Genomic DNA, 21,751 nt, shown 5'->3' on the forward strand with positions numbered 1-21,751 from the left:
TAATATATTACACTGTACATTCGTCAAAGCTGATTCAACAGTCATTTACTATCCTATTTGCACTCACCGATATACGTGTCTGTTCACCGCAGAATAACCATTTTCATTCAATTTCATATTTGGATTTTGACCTATCAGAATCCAACAAGTGGCATAATGAAGAAAACATTTGACAAAATAAAATTTGTTAGAAACAAACAAATTAACTATGAGAAATTTTGTTAAGAATCCACGCTAACTGTTCCTAGCTAATTGTTCCTAACTAACTAATTAATTCCGTATTACATTTTATTTATTGCAATTTATTTATCGCAATTTTAATTCTCGCAACTTTATTTATCGTCATTTATTTTCTGTTATTTATTTTACGCACTTTAAATATCGGAACACGTATACAAGGTTTTGACATATCATATCGACGCATCTATATATATTATTTGGAATCACCATAGACACTCTATATGCAGTAATGATCGAGTTCTCTATACGGGGTTGAGGTTGATTCTATAATAATATATATACTTTGAGTTGTGATTGAGTCTGAGACATGTACACGGGTCACGATACGTATTATTTAATTCAGATATTATATATATATATATATATATATATATATATATATATATATATATATATATATATATATATGAATTATTGAATTGCTAACTGTGGACTATCAACTAAGGACTGCCATTATTGGACAATTAAAATGAATTAAAATATTGATTATTACATATGAAACTAAACAATTCTTCAAGTTTGCCACTTGATTTCATCTAAAACCTCAATTGTATCTTCACGATTACAATCTGCGTTCAAATTTTTCGAAATTCCTGAAGACACTTCAAATAATGAACAATCGAGATGATGATCCAACCACATGTTATCAATAGTTGTATACCTAAAAAGCTCTCGAAACCAAAGTCATAATTCGACACGTATCCATGTCAGATCTTTTGGCATTTACTAGCAAAAATGACTTTTCAATTCCGTTTCAAAATAGACAGTTTTGTCACAGCTCCAGCAAGTCAACTTCGACTTTTCAGTCGAAATAGCCTTATTATAACCTCGATATATATGTTGCCTTTTCGCCATTGTTACTGGGAAACCTTTCATATCTCGCCACATTAACAATAAACTTACCAACAACTTCAATTATCTTTGACTTTCCAAAAGATCATTATATTTATCGAATTCCCATCATTTACTCATTCGCATCTTGTAACGAGAATTGCCATACGAATCATCGGAAATTAGCAATCAGTATTTTGAAATCTCGCAGCATGTCCACATCAACAGTTATAAGTATACATATAATCCTTATCTCTTAGAATTATCTTCCACTCTGAAATTTGGAAAAGCACCCAGTCTACAAATCAATACTCCAAATTCTGAAAAACCTGAATACAGCAGCAAAAACTGTACACGACCTTAACCGTCGAAGGTATAAAGATAAAGAATAGTATGTTGGAAAAGCTCAAAAAGGTTGGAACTGGAAGTCGGATTGAACAAACCATGAAGGAGAATCTGAACAAATTACAAGGACTAAATTTGTACATAAAGAATCCAGATGATTCTGTTTCTGATGAAATCTTTAGCAAATACCTTACTCCTTAACCACTCTAAATCATCGTGAATGAATTTCTTCATCACAATTTGATTATGAAATCCTAAGATATCATTATACCTTTCTTTATTAATATCCTCAATATTTCTGAAGATACCTTCATAAATATTCTCATTCGATATTAATTATCTCTCTGCGCTATCCGTATTATATCATAAAAGGAAACTATTTTAGTTTCTATATTCTGCGAACATTTGAATTTAAAATATGAATGTTTTTGAAGTAGTATTGAGAACTGATGCATGAGTTAGTATAATATAATGACACTTGATCATCGTGATTATATTATAGTAAGTCATGCTGAGTTTCTAATGGAACGTGATGATTCACAGATCATAACGTCATCATGTGCTATGTTACACGACTCTTGTATTCTATTTTAACCTCTAAAATATCAAGAAAATATTTCTTGATGATTCGGTCTTTTCCATGGTATTCTGGTAATTTAACAAATCAAAATCGTGCCATTACCATTCCCTTCTTAGAACATTAACAATGTTCATTCTGAAACTTATATCTGCGAATTCTAGACCATTACAAGAGATGCCTAATCGCAAGAAGAAGAAACGGAGGGACAAAGCTCCGAAATAGAAATTAGAGTATAAATCGCAGCAAAAAGGAGGGAGTATTAACTGTAGATGACAATGATTATAGGAAACAGAAATAGGGACATTGAAATATAAGGGGAGATATAAAGCCCGATAACAACACATAAATTACAAACATTGTATATCAATGTTTATCGCAACATAAAGACACGGGAGAACTATAAGTACTATAACCCCAAGGGCAAAGTAGAAATAAGAAGATTCCTCTATTGGAAGTTGAAAAAAAAGAGAGAATAATTGTTGCGATAGTAAGGATAAGAACAAGGATTAGAACTGGATTAAGCATTTTCATAATCTTTTAAATTTAGGAATTGAGTATAGGAATGATAAAAATAATGAAACGGAAGAAGTTAATTTATAGTGAAATAATTGATAGAGAAATTAAGGCAGATCTCCACATTTAATTAGAGAAGCATAATTTTCTTATTCGCCGAAGAATCAAATCTTTTAGATTTTGATGATTTTTTTCAAATCCCTTGAATTCCGGAATTCAACCAATACCACGTCAAAAGTTAAGACGAAACTCTAATTCTCATTCCAATCTTTTTGTGAAAACTTCACTCGTACTCTTCAAATAATCGAATCGTTTTATCCATATTACTCAACAATGATAAAACTCTATATATCAACTCATATTCGTCATAAAAACATTTTTATTATTAGCCATGAGCACCTTACTCAAATTTCGGGACGAAATTTCTTTAACGGGTAGGTACTGTGATGACCCGAGAATTTCCGACCAAATTTAAACTTTATCTTTATATTATTCCGACACGATAATCAAAGTTTGTTAAGTTAAATCTCAAGGATTTTAAACTATGTTCATACATTCATTTAACCTCGACCAAATTCCAATGATTCACGAACCATTAAACGAACGTAATTAATTATATACAAATATGTGTATATATTATAACTTGAAAACGTTACGCGTTAAATTACTTTCCTAAGCGAAATAAAAATAAACTTTGAAATATAAATAGTTTTTAAAAAAAACCAAATGTTACTTTATTAAGTAAAGATTTTGAATACAAACCTATATATATATATATATATATATATATATATATATATATATATATATATATATATATATATATATATATATATATATATATATATATATATATATATATATATATATATATATTTTTAACTTAGTCATAAAACGTCCTGATTTAAAATAAAATATTTTGACAAACAACGAGTCACTGATTTATAGAAGCAAATGATCACAACACTCAAATTTTATAAGATACATTTTTACAAGGTAATTTATTGCTGAATAAATCAAACTATTATTAAAGGTACACGTCGCATAACGTAAAAGGCTAGTTTTCTAAACGTACGAAAGTGCGCTCGAAAAACTGAAAGTGGTACATGAGTCTTGAGATCACGTCCGTGTCATTTTAGTAAAAATTATATTTTTATCATCAGTGTAAATATAATATAATATTTAATTAATTCTAAAAATTAAATATATTATAAAATTTAAATATATTAAATGATTGAAACAAGTATGTAACATTGTTGTTCGAATAATTGATGGTACCAGTTGTCACACGAGCGCATGGTTAAAGCATGAGTGTCGGTCAGGAAAAAAAAAATTTCTTTATATATCAAGCTGGATCCCTCTTGTTGCACACACACATATAAAATAGATGGAGTGACATTACTCCGTATATTATTCATATTATTATTATTATTATTATAAAGATTAATATTAATATTATTATTAATCATATTATTATTAGTAGTATTAGTATTATTTATACATAAAATACTATGACGAGGTTCTGCTAGCGTATTTTCAAATAAGTTTTGCGAGTAGGATAGGGCTAAGGAAATTATGGATTATAGCTATGGAGGTGATGGGTATGGTTTATGGGTATGCTCATGAGGTCGATTTAGTGTTGTCATCTCTGTTGCGTCTACGTACCTTTCCTGCAATATTGAACCTCAATATTGATACGTGAGTACTCGTAAATAAATTTTTACATACTAATAGTGTATCTCTGACTAGTGCTCGAGAATATAGGATTATGCATGCTTGTATTTTTTATATTGCCCTTAGATAGGTTATGTTAAATCTTGAATTAGTTACACCTGCGTTTGAGATAGGGTATAAGATATGCATGTCTTTGGAAAGCTAGCGAAAAATTAAGAACTTTTCCTTTAGAAGTCGAATGGATTCGATGAACGGGTTAGAAGTTATAGTCAATTGAACTTTTGATATTATTATTAAAAATGATTATAATCATCGTCGTTATTATCGTCGTTCTAGTTTTATAAAATTATTATTATTATTATTATTATTATTATTATCAATAAAAAGTATTAACATTAAAAACTGTTATTTTTATTACTATCGTTATTATCGTTAGAATTAGTATTATTATGATTATTGTCATTAAAATAGTTATCAGTATAACCTTATCATGATATTGATTATTTTCAGTAAAAATTAATATTAGTAACACTTAAGTTCTATAATCATTATTATTATCATTAAAAATGAACGCGACATAAAAGACGATTTAAAAATTACTAACAAACTGATTAGGAAATAATGAGTATGGGTATCATGATGAAATTTAAAATTGTAAGACATTGATATAGATAAAATTATCGTTTTTCATTATTTTTATCACTATTATTATTAAAAGTATTATTAATATTAAAAATATCATTTTTACAAAAATTATTATTTTTAAAAGGAATATCATTGTTAAAATAAAATTTCATTATTATTATGAATTAGAACTATCATTTTATCATAACATCATTTTTAGTAAATATAAAAATAAATATTTCTATTAATAGGATAATAATCATTATTATTACAAAATAATACAACTTTTACTTACTATTATTACCAATGTTAATCTATCAAATAAATGAGTAATACAAATAATGTAATTACCTTAATGAAACCAATCAAAATATTTTTATGAACTTTATAAGTTTTATTACTTAAGATATATAAAAGTATATTTTTATACAAAATTATATCTATTAATAAAAGAATTATATCATTTACTCTAGTAAAATCTTTTAAAAATATTTAAAAATATAAAACGACAATATTTAAAATATATAATAATCATGTATAAATTTTGGAAAAACATTTTGAGTCAAATTGACTTTTGTTGATTTTTGCGTATTAGTCTCGAGCATTAGAATTGTGGTACACTATGACTTGACCTAATTTATTAAACAAATATTGACCAACACATAAATATATATAATTAATATAGGTTCGTGAATCCGAGGCCAACCCTGCATTATTCAATGTCATCATATGTATTTTTACTACAAAAATACAGTATGGTGAGTTTCATTACTCCCTTTTTAAATGCTTTTGCAATATATATTTTTGGGACTGAGAATACATGCGCTACTTTTATAAATGTTTGACGAAATAGACACAAGTAATTGAAACTACATTCTATGGTTGAATGATCGAAGCCGAATATGCCCCTTTTTGCTTGGTAACCTAAGAATTAGTAAACCGATCTACTAATTGACGCGAATCCTAAAGATAGATCTATTGGGCCTAACAAACCCCATCCAAAGTACCGGATGCTTTTGTACTTCGATGTTGTTTTTATCATGTCCGAAGGATTTCCCGAAATGATAGGGGATATTCTTATATGCATCTTGTTAATGTCGGTTACCAGGTGTTCACCATATGAATGATATTTTTGTCTCTATGCATGGGACGTATATTTATGAGAAATAAAAATCTTGTGGTCTATTAAAATGATGAAAATGATTATTTATGTTAAACTAATGAACTCACCAACCTTTTGGTTGACACTTTATAGCATGTTTATTCTCAGGTATGAAAGAAATCTTCCGCTGTGCATTTGCTCATTTTAAAGATATTACTTGGAGTCATTCATGGCATATTTCAAAATACGTTGCATTCGAGTCGTTGAGTTCATCAAGATTATTATTAAGTCAATTATAGATGGATATATTATGAAATGGTATGCATGCTGTCAATTTTCGATTTAAAGAAAGTTTGTCTTTTAAAAACGAATGCAATGTTTGTAAAATGTATCATATAGAGGTCAAGTACCTCGCGATGTAATCAACTATTATGAATCGTTTGTAATCGATATGGATTTCGTCCAGATGGATTAGGACGGGTCCTTTCAGATTGGCTGTTCGAAACAAGGGGATGAATAAGATCTAGAATTCTAGATATTATATATTCGTGGCAGGATATCCTGGAAATGAGGTTGAAAATGGTGTTCCGAACTGGTTCACCGGTAAGTGCTTCAGGTTCTTCGCCAATAGGGCAATGTGGTGGGTGAAAAGGATCACCTTCTTCACTTCTCCATTGATTAAGTCGACTACAAACCCACCCCCAATTCATCCAGAAAAGATGATGACTAATTGGTTGGTTCATTCCAGTTACGCTGCCATTGGAGCTCGAGGAGTTCGAGGAATTAAGTGAGAAATCCATATTATGTGATCGGAATAAGGGTTTCGATATTAGATGAGTGTTGAATATTGAATGATATATTCGTCTCCTCAAATAGTATATATAGCAAAAAGATTCCGTAATTTACAGAGAAAATTTAGGAAAAGTGTTAGACAAAGTCTATTGGGATATATATGATAAGATATGATTTGTCTATCTCCATTTATGCAATAATTGCAGTATGACGTGTTGAGATAAAAAAAATATGATAAGTATGTAATCAGATAATCTTTTGATTAAAGACTTTTAATTCGTAATGGCCTATTCAGGTCTAGGGGTTTGAGCTATAGGATCCTTTAAATCGGTAATCCAAACCCTTCCATTCTAGAGTTTCGTAGACGTCACCCGTCAAGAAAGTTCAATGATCAAAAATAACGAGAAAACAAAAATTTAAAAGTAATGAATATGAATAGTGATGACATTATGATGTCTTTGAGTTATCGAGAATCTTTATGAGTCAATAATGACATTTTCCAGTTTGCAAACCAATGCACAAAGGCATAAGGCACATAGGTACGTGATATAACAAGGAGGTTATATACGTATGAGTATGAGTAGTAACAAATATAGAAATTTCAAAAATCATGGATGACATTTCATGTAAATATATACGTAATGCACAAAACCATGATAAATGACATAGGAATGTTAAGAATTTCAAAAATCATGAGTGACATCCCTCGGTTTCACCAACCGAGGTGATCTTATAAAGATAATGCGAGTGAGTTATAGAATATTGTGAATCACAATGGGAGTTCCTCCCGGAGTGACAGAATAAGAGATATGTATATGTATAATGCAAGTAATAATATTTTAAAGCTATAGGTCAGGCTGTAGACTAGACTTTAATGCACCCTATAAATCTGGGTTATCTATGAGAATTTCAACCAACATGCCTAGATGGCCCACTCATCAAAATTTAATTTTATAAATTGGCCCGAACAATTAAACGAACGCGATCCGAGAAAAATACCGCTACGTAAATTAAATACGCGAGAAGAATAATAATTCAAGAAATAAAACATAGGAATATTTTATTAACTCATACAACATCGGAATATCGTATTAAAATAATTCGGATTTGGAAATCTCGAAAGTCTAATCGTTGGTTTAGAAACTGAGATGATTCATCGAATAAAAACGTTATACGTAGGAACGTACAAACACATAGTCACACCTTTTTATTTATTAAATAATACAGGAATATTAGAATATAATTTAGTCACATAAAATGACTTCATAAAACCTTTCAAAATTTTGAGACTCATAATAACAAGTTTGCTTATCGAGTCGAAAGCATTCAATCATATAGAGAATTGACTTAAAAATAAGTTTGAAATTTTCCGGCAAGGGTTACTGGCAGGCCATTTTTTTAGGATCAAACTTGATTTCTGGTCTTTCACCGTTTTTGCTCTAGAATCTTCGTTTTAGCTCCATTTTTGACGATTATTACGCCCACGCGTTCGTAATTGAATATCCTACAACATGAGATTAAGTAATTAAACTTTTCCAAAAATTATAAAATAAGTTATTTAAACGCGAGTTAATCGTCTTAGCCGGTTTTGCTCGTTTTTCCTCGTTTCTCATCCTTTTTTAGTGATTCTTGAAACATAGCCTTCGTAATGACTAAATCTAGCAAATTAAACAACAAAGTGACTATTTTGGTGATAAAGTTTGGAACTTTATGGTTTTAAGGCTCAATATCGGGGGTAAAAACGTGACTTTTTGGCCGATATCAAATATCCCACACTTAGACTTTGCTTGTTCTCAAGCAAACCTCTCTTTTATTTTGAGTTCAAGGATGCTTCTGAGGTTTCCGTTCTATTATTTAAGTTGCTTGTTATTTATTATAAGAGCAAAATCAGACAAACCTTCTTCTAAAAGGGGAGAAACTATCTCTGCAAGCATGAGGAGAGGTTACGTGACATTGGCTTCCTTACACGGGTCACTCAAATCACTCAAGTGTTTGGGGTTCCCTATCAATCTATGAAATGAATTCGCTCATAGCCGGTCATGTTGCAAGTATTGTCATAGGCTTGACCCAGAATCAAATCTCCACCGGTTAGATAAGGACGGCACTGATCTTCTCCCTAACCATTCTTTCAAGAGGAAGAGCGGGTTTAAAGGTTGGTTTGCGGAGAAAGGCGAAGGTTTTGATATGGCGAAAAGGGTGATTTTTGAACCATTGAAATTTAGAGAGATTAGATAGATTTAGGTTTCATGAGGATTTACTTTTTCTATGAAAATTGGTAATCTATTTTTGTTGAAGAGTTCCTTTAGAGGGTGCTGATTTTCAGCGAAGACTTTGCTTATTTTCTACAATCCTCCTGGGTCACAATCTTCATTTTCTTGGGGGATCTATGCTTTTATTTGAAGACTTTTCTCTTCTTTATTTTTGAGACTTTACTCAACAATTTTTTTTTTATTTTTTTGTCGATATCCCATCTTCATAACTTTGTCTATTTCTTCTTATGTCTAGCGAGAAAGGTATTTCACTAGAAATAGGTCTTTTTGACCTATCAAAAACAGTCTGGAATTTCGGAATTCGTCGACAAGTGTTTGAAGTAAACTTGGTCGATCTATCTCTTTGAATTTCTAGATTTTGGAAATGAGAAAGAAAAGAAGGTGGAAAGGGTAACGTATTTGATAGTTAATTTGAAGGTGAGTATTTTCTGATTCATCAACTCTTTGATATGAGTTGGTCGGTTTAAATGTGTGGAGTGGAAACGGAAACAGATGGTTTTTGTCTTCTCTATTCAAAATGAGTTCGGAAGGAGTATCGCACCTACACCACGTATGGCGCTTACTAACCATTGGCCTCGAAATGTATGTCAAGGTCAAGTTCTAACTCTAAATGCTAACATTGGCACTCTCAACGAAAAATATAGTGAAACATTAAAAATGAATGCTTATTGGGCCATTTTTGGGGTGCCTCACAACAATTATATTAGGTTGATAATGTCTAGTCATGCAATGCTCTTTTAGAGAATCGATTCATCCTTAAGAAGATTTATGTCCTCATTTGTCTTAATTTTTGAACAAACAAACTTGATTTTCGAAAGTACTTTTTCAGAAAGTATCATTTAGTCAAAATTTTTGAAAAATTTACGTTGAGGACAAAGAATCTAAATAGTAAGTATACTCGAAAAGCTTAGTAATATTTTATGTTAAGAACATTTTCCGAGCATCCCCTAGCTAATTACGGTGTACTACACCGCTATCCCACACTTAGAGAAACATTGTCCCTAATGTTCATTCTTAGATTTTAGGGAGCTAAAATCCCACACTTAGAGTTTGAACATGTCAGAAAATCTATCTAAGCTCAATATTGGGTTGGAATCCTACACTTAGTGATAAGCTTAGGATAGGGTATAGTTTAAGGATTTAACGAAGAAAAGTAAATAAGCGAAGAGAAAGAAACAGATACTCCCCTTGGGTGCGGCCGTGAGCTAAGGATCTGAAGGTAGACTGAGTCGGAACCATCTTCGGCTGGATCCGAATTAGTCTTCTTAAAGTCTACTCGAGCTCATTAGGGCGTTCTCATCCTCCATACAACATCTACCAATAACTTGAAATGAAATAATCAACGAGTTTCCTTGTCATTTCATCATTATTCAAAGAGTCTCCACCACAGGCATCAATAACTGTCTATTACTTGTAAAAATGGAAAAGATCAAACCTAGACAGGTGATTAAGCTTTAGGCCATAGACTCACTGCTTTGTGTTTTGATGAAAAGGTTATTTGAAAACTTAAGGGTTTCAAAATTAGGTTTTTGAAAATTCAACAAATCAGTGTATGACTAAAAAGCTTAATCTCACACTTAAAGTGTTGACTGCCTTTAATTTTAAGACTTTTGAAAATGATGTAAATATTGCAATTAAGTTCATGACAAGTAAGAAACTTTGAAAATCTCATTTTAAGTTTCACTTTCTCACTTATTCAATTAACCTAATTATTCTAATCTAACTACTACTACTAAAGCTATAAAAAATAAACACACAGGTTGCCTCCCGAGAAGCGCTTGTTTTTGTTCGAGTCACGAGCCTGAATCTAGCCTTATTTCTCAGGATATCTAGGTGACTCCCTTGCATCCATCAGTAGACACATGAGGTAATATTGGAACAAACAGATGAGATTGAAGCAGACATAGAATAAGGTATGTCCAATGAGAGGAGAAGGTGGTTTGAAGTGAATGCTTTCATTAACTTGAGGTATAACAAAGCTATCAATATCTTCTACCTCCTTGATTTGTGCGGGTTGGTCAAACGGGTCCTCATCACTCCATGATGTGTATGTCATTATGTAGTTGAGTGATGGTTTATAGGGTAGCCCTGACGCAAAACCCGTCTTTCTTCTTTGTGACTTCAGGTTGGTCGTAATGTTGTACTCTAAGGATGGAGGTGGGACGATGTCCATTGACGTCTCCAATATAGTAGCAACATTAACAACTACTTTGATGCTAGAATCCTCCATCTCTTTCTTCTTCTCCGGGCTCTCCATTTCAATTTCTTCATCCACCTCCTTGTCACTCTGGTCGGGAGATTCAAGTATAATTGGTTCAGAGAGTTCTTCTAGAACGAAATCTCTTCCAGTCATTAAAAGATCAAAATAAGGTGGGAGTGAAGATTGGGTTGGTGTGGAGTGGTTATTCTTCTTGTCTTCTTCTTCTATCTTCTTCTCTTCATTCTCAGAATAAGAGGTGACTTTCCTAGTGGAGATGGTATTTACTTCGGCGTTCCTATCAGAAGGACATACAGACTCGTCGATCATGAAAGTGACTTCTTTTCCACGGGCTCTCAAGGTGATAGTCCGTGAATAAACGTCAACGATCACTTTGGCTGTATTCATGAAAGGCCTTCCTAAGATGATAGGAGTTTTCATGTTTTCTTTATAGTCCATAACCACAAAGTCAGTCGAAAAGAGGAATTTGTCGACCTAACCATGACGTTCTCAGCTATTCCCTTAGGATATCTAGTGGATTGGTCTGCTAGCTGGATGCTCATTTTGGTAGGGTTAAGGTTTCCAATTTCGAGTCTCTGGAACAGTGAGTAGGGCATGAGATTGATGCTGGCACCAAGGTCAGTGAGATAATAGATAGTACCATATTGGTAGATAGAACAAGGAAGGGTAAATCGTCCGGTGTCCCCTAGTTTTTAAGGAAGAGTATTTAAGAGAATGGCTAAACAATCCGCGTTCAGCGGGACATTGGGTACTTCGGGTACCTTATCCTTGGTTGATAGGAGTTTTCTAAAATACTTCTTACTATGAGGATTTTTAGACACAGTGCCCAAAAATTTACCGTCAAACTTGAAAGATTTCATCTTGTTATGTCTTTGCTTGAGACGGCTCGGGAATGGAATGGGTGTTTTAGGTGATGACTCAATGACTACTACTGAACGGGTATTAGTTAGTTTCTTCTCCTTAGAAGAAACTGAAGGTTGGCTATGTGCCACCTTCGAGTCATTATTAGGATAACTCAGAGAATCGAGACGTTGATTTAGCTGGCTTATCTGATTTTCAAGACTACTCAAGTGATTAGTCATGACTAAGTCAGCTACGTCTTGTCTTGCTGTGATCATGTTGATGATTCGTAGTAGGACATCATCTAGACTTGTCTCTGGTTGGGTAGTGGGTTTAGTGGGTGGGTTGTGTGGATGAGCTAGGATCTTATCGGTGTAGGCAACACAGTCCTCACATTCAGCCTCGTATACCTTGGTCGAATGTGGTTCAGTACAATTCTGGCATAATTGCACTTGAGACACATGTTGCGGGAGTTTCTTTAGCTCTCCAACTTCTTTGGTGAGGTTTTCTATTCATTCCGAGAGATATTTTATGGTTTTGATAGGGTCGATGGTGGAAAGCAGTGTTGCTGATGAAATGTGCTCTTCCGTGTTTCAATCGTGATGGTGCATAGTCATCTCCTCGATCAATCTCCAGGCCTCATCAGCAGTGAAGTTCATGAAGTTACCTTGAGAAACAGCATCAAGAGTAGACTTATTGTTCTGACTCAGACCTTTGTAGAAGGTCAAAATCTGATCAGATCTCTCAAGACGGTGGTTCGGGTATCTTCGAAGCAAGTGTTTGAATCTTTCCCATGCAGTGTAGAGTGATTCATCGTATACTTGTTGAAAGTTTACGATATCATTCCTAAGTCTGATTTGTTTTGATGGAGGAAAGTACTTGATTAAGAAAGTTATTGCCATTTCCTCCCATGAGGTGATAGAGTTGGGTTCTAACCCCTCGAACCAGGCTTTTGCATGAAGAGTTAAGGAATAGGGGAACAGATACAGATGAACTACATCTTGTTCAACCCCGTTTTGCTTATATGAGTTGGATAAGGAGAGGAATCTATCTAAGTGAGAGTTGGGATCGTCAATTGGTAAGCCATGGAACTGGCAATGGTTCTGAATGAGTTGAATGATGCTATGCTTAAGCACAAAAGACGCTCCGTTATCCTCTGGATAGAGTATCGGTCCTCCTCGTCCTTCTAACGAGGGTTTGGTGATGTCAGCGAGAGTGATGCGTGCGTTCATCGTCGAACTATCGGCAGGTAAGTGTGGATCTCGTCGGATGGGTACAATGTATGATATCGGATAGAAGAAAGGATGTGTCAAAAGAATTCTTAACGGTATAAGTAGCTTAAACCATCCTAAAGGTTCACTAATAAGGAAGTCCATTTGAAACTTTCTAATTAGTCTAAATTAAGCTAATATTATCTAACCTAACTACGGTAAACTAGTAACTTCTGACAAAGCTATTCTTAGTCAAAAGGGTCTCTTAAAAACTAACTAACTAAACAGGCTCCAAATTGTACTACCGCTCCCCGGCAGCGGCGCCAAAAATTTAACTTACCCGTGATATGCCCGAATCGGACGGTTTATTTATGCGGTGTCGTTAGGTTGCAAAACGTCGACTCAGGATACCAAGAGAAGAAGTTGATTGTTTAATTTATATATGCTGGGCCTAAATCTATTATTCCTTCCTATAGGTTAGCAAGGGCAAATATGACCTAGGGTCGTTCCTTGAGCGGTCGAATTTGAAACAGAGCTTATTCAGATAATTTAGTAATTAAGATTAGGTTTGTGCACAATTTAGTATCCAAGACTAGTGGCCAGGTACACCTTGTGTGGAGAGACAAGATCCTTTTGGTCCCAATAAATTGGCGACTGTTCGAAAAATCCAACAACCAAGTCCAACCGGTTTATTGTAGACACCACTTTATCCGGAATATCAAATTGTGTAAAGGCAATAGTTGAGTTGATTTGATTTATAATTGTATTTAAAATATTAAAGCAATATAATTAAAATAAGCTAGCTAGCATGCAACAGCTAAGGACAGAGAAGACGTGGTTCACCATGATTTAAGATAACGTAGTGTCAGGATGATTATGAGACACTCTTTGGATAGATATAACTTGGTGTGAACACTAGATTCCCTACTAAGCGGTTTCCCGGTTAGCATGTCATGAGGAACTAGGCTTTGAAGATTCTGATCGGATGGGCTATGCTCAACTCCCGACGCTTTATCCGGTTTAAGGATATAAGCGGCCCATCTTGGATGCAGTGCATACCTTGGGCGCACGAATAAAGTATCATAGCCATATATATAGAATATCCAACCTTTCTTAACACCTTAGTGTATCACCCAAGTGAGTGGTTAGGATTGTGTTTCGAATTCTTTTCTGTCAATGGTTTGGTAAAATCTAAGGGTTTGTAGACATATTAGAACATCTGATGGTTCTCAGTCATCCTTGAAGATTCATAAGCTTAGTTTGTATTGTAGTGCGTTAAACTCCCATTTATGACTTAAACCAGCCCTTACTTAAATCTACCCAATAAATCCCTTAGTTATCTACCATGTACTAGACTTATAGTGGTTCCATAGCTTCTAACCTTGACCATGCTCAAGTGGTCCTATAGTATATCGACATGAGTCTTATACTCTTGACCAATGTCTTGATCTGGTCCTACGGTAATTCTCCATGTACTTTATAGTATTTCCAATAGGTTCATACCTTGACCAATGTTTAAACACGGATAATTAATTACCCTTATAATGTCGACTTTATAAAAGGTTTTAATCACGTTTATTGGTGGAAGGACGATAATAACGAGGTTTAATATCATAGACAGAAAGCGAGTATGAAACGATAATCATCCCTAATTATTATTAAATCATGGCAAACAATCAAGCAATTACTCACACATTATGGCAACAAACATTTTAATCAATAATAAATCACAAACATCAAACAAGAACATTATGATGAATTAATAAAAGAAAGGATAGATATTACCGAATAATTTCGGCAGAATAACACTTGTATTTCTTCATAATATCCATAGCGTTACAATGCTCAAAAGCTTCTATTACTAACTACATACTAATCTCCTATTGATCATTAGAGAGCGACAATAGAGAGATAATTACATTTTCTAATCTCTGTACTTTTCTCTCTATAGAATCTAGAGAGAGAAAGTAGAGAGAGAATTAATCTCCTATAGATCACTAGAGAGCGACTATAGAGAGATATTTAGAGAGAGAAGTGAAGAATGGGTGTGTAAAGGTGTGTTGAAATGAGAAATGAAGCCCTCCTTTTATAAGCAAAGCTTGAGGGCAAAATTGTAATTTTTGGCCAAAAAAGGCCTGGCAGGGGTACTGGCAGGGGGTACTGGAAGGGGGTTTTTTCTAAAAAACGCCTGGCAGGCCGTTTGGCAAGGGGTACTGGTAGGCCGTTTTTTCTGAAAAACGTCTGGCAAGCCGTTTGGCAAGGGGTACTGGCAGGCCGTTTTTTCAGGATCGAACTTGATTTCTGGTCTTTCACCGTTTTCGCTCTAGAATCTTCGCTTTAGATCCGTTTTTGACGATTCTTATGCCCACGCGTTCGTAATTGAATATCCTACAACATGAGATTAAGTAATTAAACTTTTCCAAAAATTATAAAATAAGTTATTTAAACGCGAGTTAATCGTCTTAGCCGATTTTGCTCGTTTTTCCTCGTTTCTCATCCGTTTTTAGTGATTCTTGAAACATAGCCTTCATAATGACTAAATCTACCAAATTAACTAACAAAGTAACTATTTTGGTGATAAAGTTTGGAACTTTATGGTTTTAAGGCTCAATATCGTGGGTAAAAACGTGACTTTTTGGCCGATATCAATCCTTACACCGCAGTGTAATAAAAAGATTCTACAACTATGGGCACCTGGTAACAAGCCTTAACGATAATAATATAATAATGAATACCCCTGATGTCTATAGAGCACCGAATCAAGTGCGATAAATACCCTCGAAGTACTAAACATCCTGATAATGCTAAAAACGAACATATATTTCATAGCATTATCCCTCAAGAAAGACAAGCTTTTAGTTGCAATTGTTCTATTTACAAGTGATATTCGTTTAAATAATAAAAGGTGAAGACAAAAGACAGATTCGACGAATTGAAGACGCAAACGACCAAAAAGCTAAAAAGTACAAAGTACAATCAAAGTGGTTCAAATTATTGATGAGAAACGTCTCGAAATTACAAGAGTACAAGACGCAAAACGCAAAGTACAAGATATTAAATTGTACGCAAGGACGTTCGAAAATCCAGAACCGGGACCAGAGTCAACTCTCAACGCTCGACGCAACGGACTAAAAATTACGAGTCAACTATGCACATAAATATAATATAATATTTAAATAATTCTTAAAATTATTTATATATTATATATATATTTATAAACCGTCGGCAAGATGCAAACAAAGACATGTGAGCTCTCCCAGCTGGCCATGCGATCGCATGGCCTGGAAGAGTAAAATCCATGCGATCGCATGGCCCCATTTTGAGGTTCAGGTCCTATAAATTCGCTGTTTTGGTTGATCAAAATCACATCTTTTTCTTCTCCTCAATCTCAACGTGTATATATATATATATATATATATATATATATATATATATATATATATATATATATATATATATATATTAATTTTAATTTTAATTTTAATTTTAATAATAAGGGTATGTTAGCGAATGTTGTAAGGGTGTAAGTCGAAATTCTGTCCGTGTAACGCTACGCTATTATTAATCATTGTAAGTTATGTTCAACCTTTTTAAATTAATATCTCGTAGCTAAGTTATTATTATGCTTATTTAAGTCGAAGTAATCGTGATGTTGGGATAAAATATTAAGACGGGGTAATTGGGCTTTGGACCATAATTGGGGTTTGGATAAAAGAACGACACTTGTGGAAATTAGACTATGGGCTATTAATGGGTTTTATATTAACTAAATGATACCTCGTTAATTTAATATATAGACTTATAATTTGACGTATTTATATATAACCACATACGCTTGACTGGGTACGGTGGGCGGGATATCTATAAATACCAATAATTGTTCATTTTACCGGACACGGAACTGGATTAATAGTTAATAGATTTGTTGAAACATGGGTGGATGACATTCAAGGGTAATTGGTGTAATTGTTAACAAAGTAATAAAACCTTGGATTACACGCAGTCGATAACCTGGTGTATTCATTAAACAAAGTATTAAGACCTTGTTACAATTCGAATCCCCAATCAGTTGGAATATTTGACTTCGGGAATAAGAATAATTTGACGAAGACTTCCGCACTTTATGATTATGACGGATGGACTATTATGGACAAATCCGTATGGACATATCGAATAATCCAGGACAAAGAACAATTAACCCATGGTAATAAACTAAATTTAACACGTCAAACATCATGATTACGGAAGTTTAAATAAGCATAATTCCTTTATTTCATATTTAATTTCCTTTATTTCATATTTAATTGCACTTTTAATTATCGCACTTTTATTTATTGTCATTTTAATTATCGCAATTTTATTTACCGTTATTTTATTTATCGCACTTTAATTTATCGCACTTTAATTATTGTCATTTACTTTACGCTTTAAATTAAGTTATATTTATTTTTAATATTTTACATTAGGTTTTAACTGCGACTAAAGTTTTAAAATCGACAAACCGGTCATTAAACGGTAAAAACCCCCTTTTATAATAATAATACTACTTATATTTATATATATATTTATATTTTTACAATTATAAGTAAAAAAATATAGCGTTAAACTTGGCGAGTTCCCTGTGGACGAACCGGACTTACTAAAAACTACACTACTGTACGATTAGGTACACTGCCTATAAGTGTTGTAGCAAGGCTTAGGTATATCCACTCTATAAATAAATAAATAACTTGTGTAAAATTGTATCGTATTAAATAGTATTTTGTAGTAAAAATATAACTATTTTGTATATACCTCTACGCACATCAAGTATTTTTGGCGCCGCTGCCGGGGAGAGTTAAACGCCGAAAGCGCAACGCTATATATAAAAAAAAAAAATTTTAGTAAGCTTTAGTTAATTTGTTGTAAAAATATACGTTTTAAATTTTAAAAATACAAAAATTTAAAAAGTAAGAAAAACAAAATATATATATATTTAAGAGTTGTTAAATATATATATAAAACTATAAAGTTTCTTTATTTTTATTTTAGTTTTTAAAATACAAGTTTTTATTTGTTTATTTAAATACTTCATAAAAAAAAAGTTTACGGGCCACTACACTGTAGCAGCCCAATATTTAGCCCAGTTTTCTACTCCATGCGATCGCATGGATCCGAAAGCAAAAATCCATGCGACCGCATGAACCCTTCTGACATGCCAGGTTTAACTCTGCCAACTGCATTAATTACGGAGTATTTATTATATTTATTATTATAAACCCTAATTAGGGTTAATTAATTAAATAATTAATTTAGTTTTTAGTTTTAATTTGTATTTTTAGTTTAATTAGTTTTATAAATATATAAAATTAATAGTTTTATAAAATAAATAATATAAAAATAATATTTTTATAAAAAATGTACTTTTTACAACTTTAAGTTTATTTTTATATTTTGTAACTTTTTATTTGTTTTAGCGTAATATTTGTATTTTTCGTTCGTATTTAGTTTTAAGTCATAGTTTTTGCCATAGTTATTTTCATTTCTAGATTTTTAGGCTTTGCCGTAAAATTCCTTAAGTACTTTTTCTTTAGACTAAGATTTAGGTGCTTTAGAATTTTGCGACGCCGTTTTAAGATTTTAGTACTTTTTAAGTTATTGCCGTTTTGGATTTAGAATTCCTTTTAAGCTTTAATATTTTTAGACGCAACTTTTAATTCTTAGTTTTTAGATTTTAAGTTTCGACGCGCTACGTTCTTTTTATTATTTTTCGACCTTTTATTTTTCGACGTTTTTCCGACGCTCTAGTTTTTAGGACATAGAATTTTCTATTTCTTCTCTAAAATTTCTTTAAATTTTAACGAAAAATTATTTTAAGCAGTTAAATTGATAGACATCAAAATTTTCTGGTTCGTAGTAATAGTTGGATTTGTTAGTGGCTGAGTTGTGAGCTTCCGATTTAAAGGGTTCTGGCTCCCTGCTACATCTTTTGGCTATTCGAAACGTGGGCAAAATCAGAAAAGTATATTAGTTTGATAACTTATATAATTTTTATCTTTTATAACTAATAGGATATTCAGTGAATGCACCGAGCAAAACGTTCACCACCTTTTATACGTTCACCACCTATAACTCGATCATGACATCTAGCCAATATTGTTGCCGTTGATTTTTCTTTAGAATCGTCATCTAGTCGACCAAGTAATCCAATTCAAATTTCTGACAATCCATTTTTTGAACCCGACCTCACAATTGAGAATCCGGAGGATATTCAGGGACAATTCAGAGATCCTGAACCACTAATCTTTCCTCTGGAACCACCAATCATTCAAACGGAAATTGTCGAGGAACAACCCATTAAATCAGAATACTCTAGTGATTCAGATTCAATAAATTCAATCATGGAAAATCTGAAACCTCTAAGTATGGAAGACCGAATGCGAGCTAAACGCACTGGCCAAGGTCACACAATTACTCAACCTGACATTAATGCGCCAGATTATGAAATCAAAGGACAAATCCTACACATGGTAACTAATCAATGCCAATTTAGTGGTGCGCCGAAGGAAGATCCAAACGAACATGTTCGTACATTTAATAGGATCTGCACTCTATTTAAAATAAGAGAAGTGGAGGATGAACAGGTATATCTCATGTTATTTTCCTGGACTTTAAAGGGAGAAGCCAAAGATTGGTTAGAATCGTTACCTGCAGGGGCGATTGATACATGGGACTTTTTAGTTGAAAATTTTCTTAAACAATTCTTTTCGGCATCTAAAGCCGTAAGACTTCAAGGAGAAATTGTTACGTTCACGCAAAAGCCAAATGAAACTCTATATGAAGCGTGGACAAGATTTGGAAAGTTATTAAGAGGATGTCCGCAACATGGTTTAGACACTTGTCAAATAGTACAAATATTCTACCAAGGATGCGACATCACTACAAGAAAAGACATCGATATAGCAGCTGGTGGTTCCATTATGAAAAAAACCGCAACTGACGCTTACAAAATTATTGATAACACTGCTTCCCACTCACATGAGTGGCACCAAGAAAAAGATATCATTAGATCATCTAAAGCAGCTAGAGCCGATTCTAGCCATGACTTTGATTCCATTTCCGTAAAGATAGATGCTGTCGAGAGACGAATGGAGAAGATGACTAAAGATATTCACTCAATACGAATTAGTTGTGAGCAGTGTGGAGGACCACATTTGACAAAAGATTGTCTCAGTATTGAACTAACAATGGAACAAAGAGAGAATGTTTCATACATAAACCAAAGGCCTGGAAATAATTATCAGAATAATTATCAACCGCCAAGACAAATCTACAATCAAAATCAAAATTATAACCGAAATGTTCCATATAACAACCAACAAGGTCCTAGCAACCAACAAGTATCCAATAATACTTACAATCAGCAAAGACCTATTTTTCAAAATAAACCACCACAAACCGATGATAAAAAGCCAAATTTAGAAGATATGATGTCAAAGCTAGTTGAATCTCAAACGCAATTTTTCACATCTCAGAAACAAACCAATGAACAAAATGCTCAAGCATTTAGAAATCAACAAGCTTCTATTCAAAATTTGGAACAAGAAGTAAGTAACCTAGCAAGGTTGATAGGTGAAAGAAAACCGGGAAGTCTGCCTAGTGATACAAATGCTAACCCCCAGAATGAAACAGCTAAAGCCATTACCACAAGAAGTGGTATTACACTTAAACCACCTGAAATGCCTGTAATTTCTGATGAAGCTATTCCTACTCCACAAGAACCACAATCTGAGCAAGATAAGGAAACAGAACCGGTAGTTGAAAAGGTTAATAAAGATAACACAATTAAGGCTAAACTTTATGTTAAACCATATCAACCACCACTTCCTTACCCGAGTAAAATGAGAAAAGAGAGACTTGAAGCAGAGCAATCCAAATTCTTGGATATGTTTAAACAAATAAATGTTAATCTTCCTTTTATTGATGTGATTTCAGGAATGCCTAGATATGCAAATTCTTGAAAGATCTAATCACAAATTGAAAGAAAATGGAAGAACTTTCGGCTGTTACTATGAATGCTAATTGCTCTGCAGTACTATTGAATAAGATACCAGAAAAATTATCAGATCCAGGAAGTTTCACAATTCCATGTTTTCTGGGTAGTCTTAGTTCAATAGAAGCATTGGCGGACTTAGGTGCCAGTATAAATTTAATGCCGTATTCACTATACGCTAAACTAGACCTTCCAACACGAATAAGCATACAACTAGCCGATCGATCAGTAAAATATCCTAGAGGGATAATGGAGAACATGCTAGTTAAAGTTGGTACTTTAATATTTCCAGTAGATTTTGTTATTCTGGACATGGAAGAAGATTCTCGAGTTCCTCTCATATTAGGAAGACCATTCTTAAATACGGCTAAAGCAATAATATACGTATTTGGTAAGAAACTGACCCTAAGTATAGAGGACGAGAGTGTTACCTTTTCAGTTGATAGATCCATGCAACAACCGTAATCTGCAGATGATAC

This window comes from Rutidosis leptorrhynchoides, chromosome 2 (genome assembly GCF_046630445.1).
Source record: "Rutidosis leptorrhynchoides isolate AG116_Rl617_1_P2 chromosome 2, CSIRO_AGI_Rlap_v1, whole genome shotgun sequence".
NCBI lineage: Eukaryota > Viridiplantae > Streptophyta > Magnoliopsida > Asterales > Asteraceae > Rutidosis > Rutidosis leptorrhynchoides.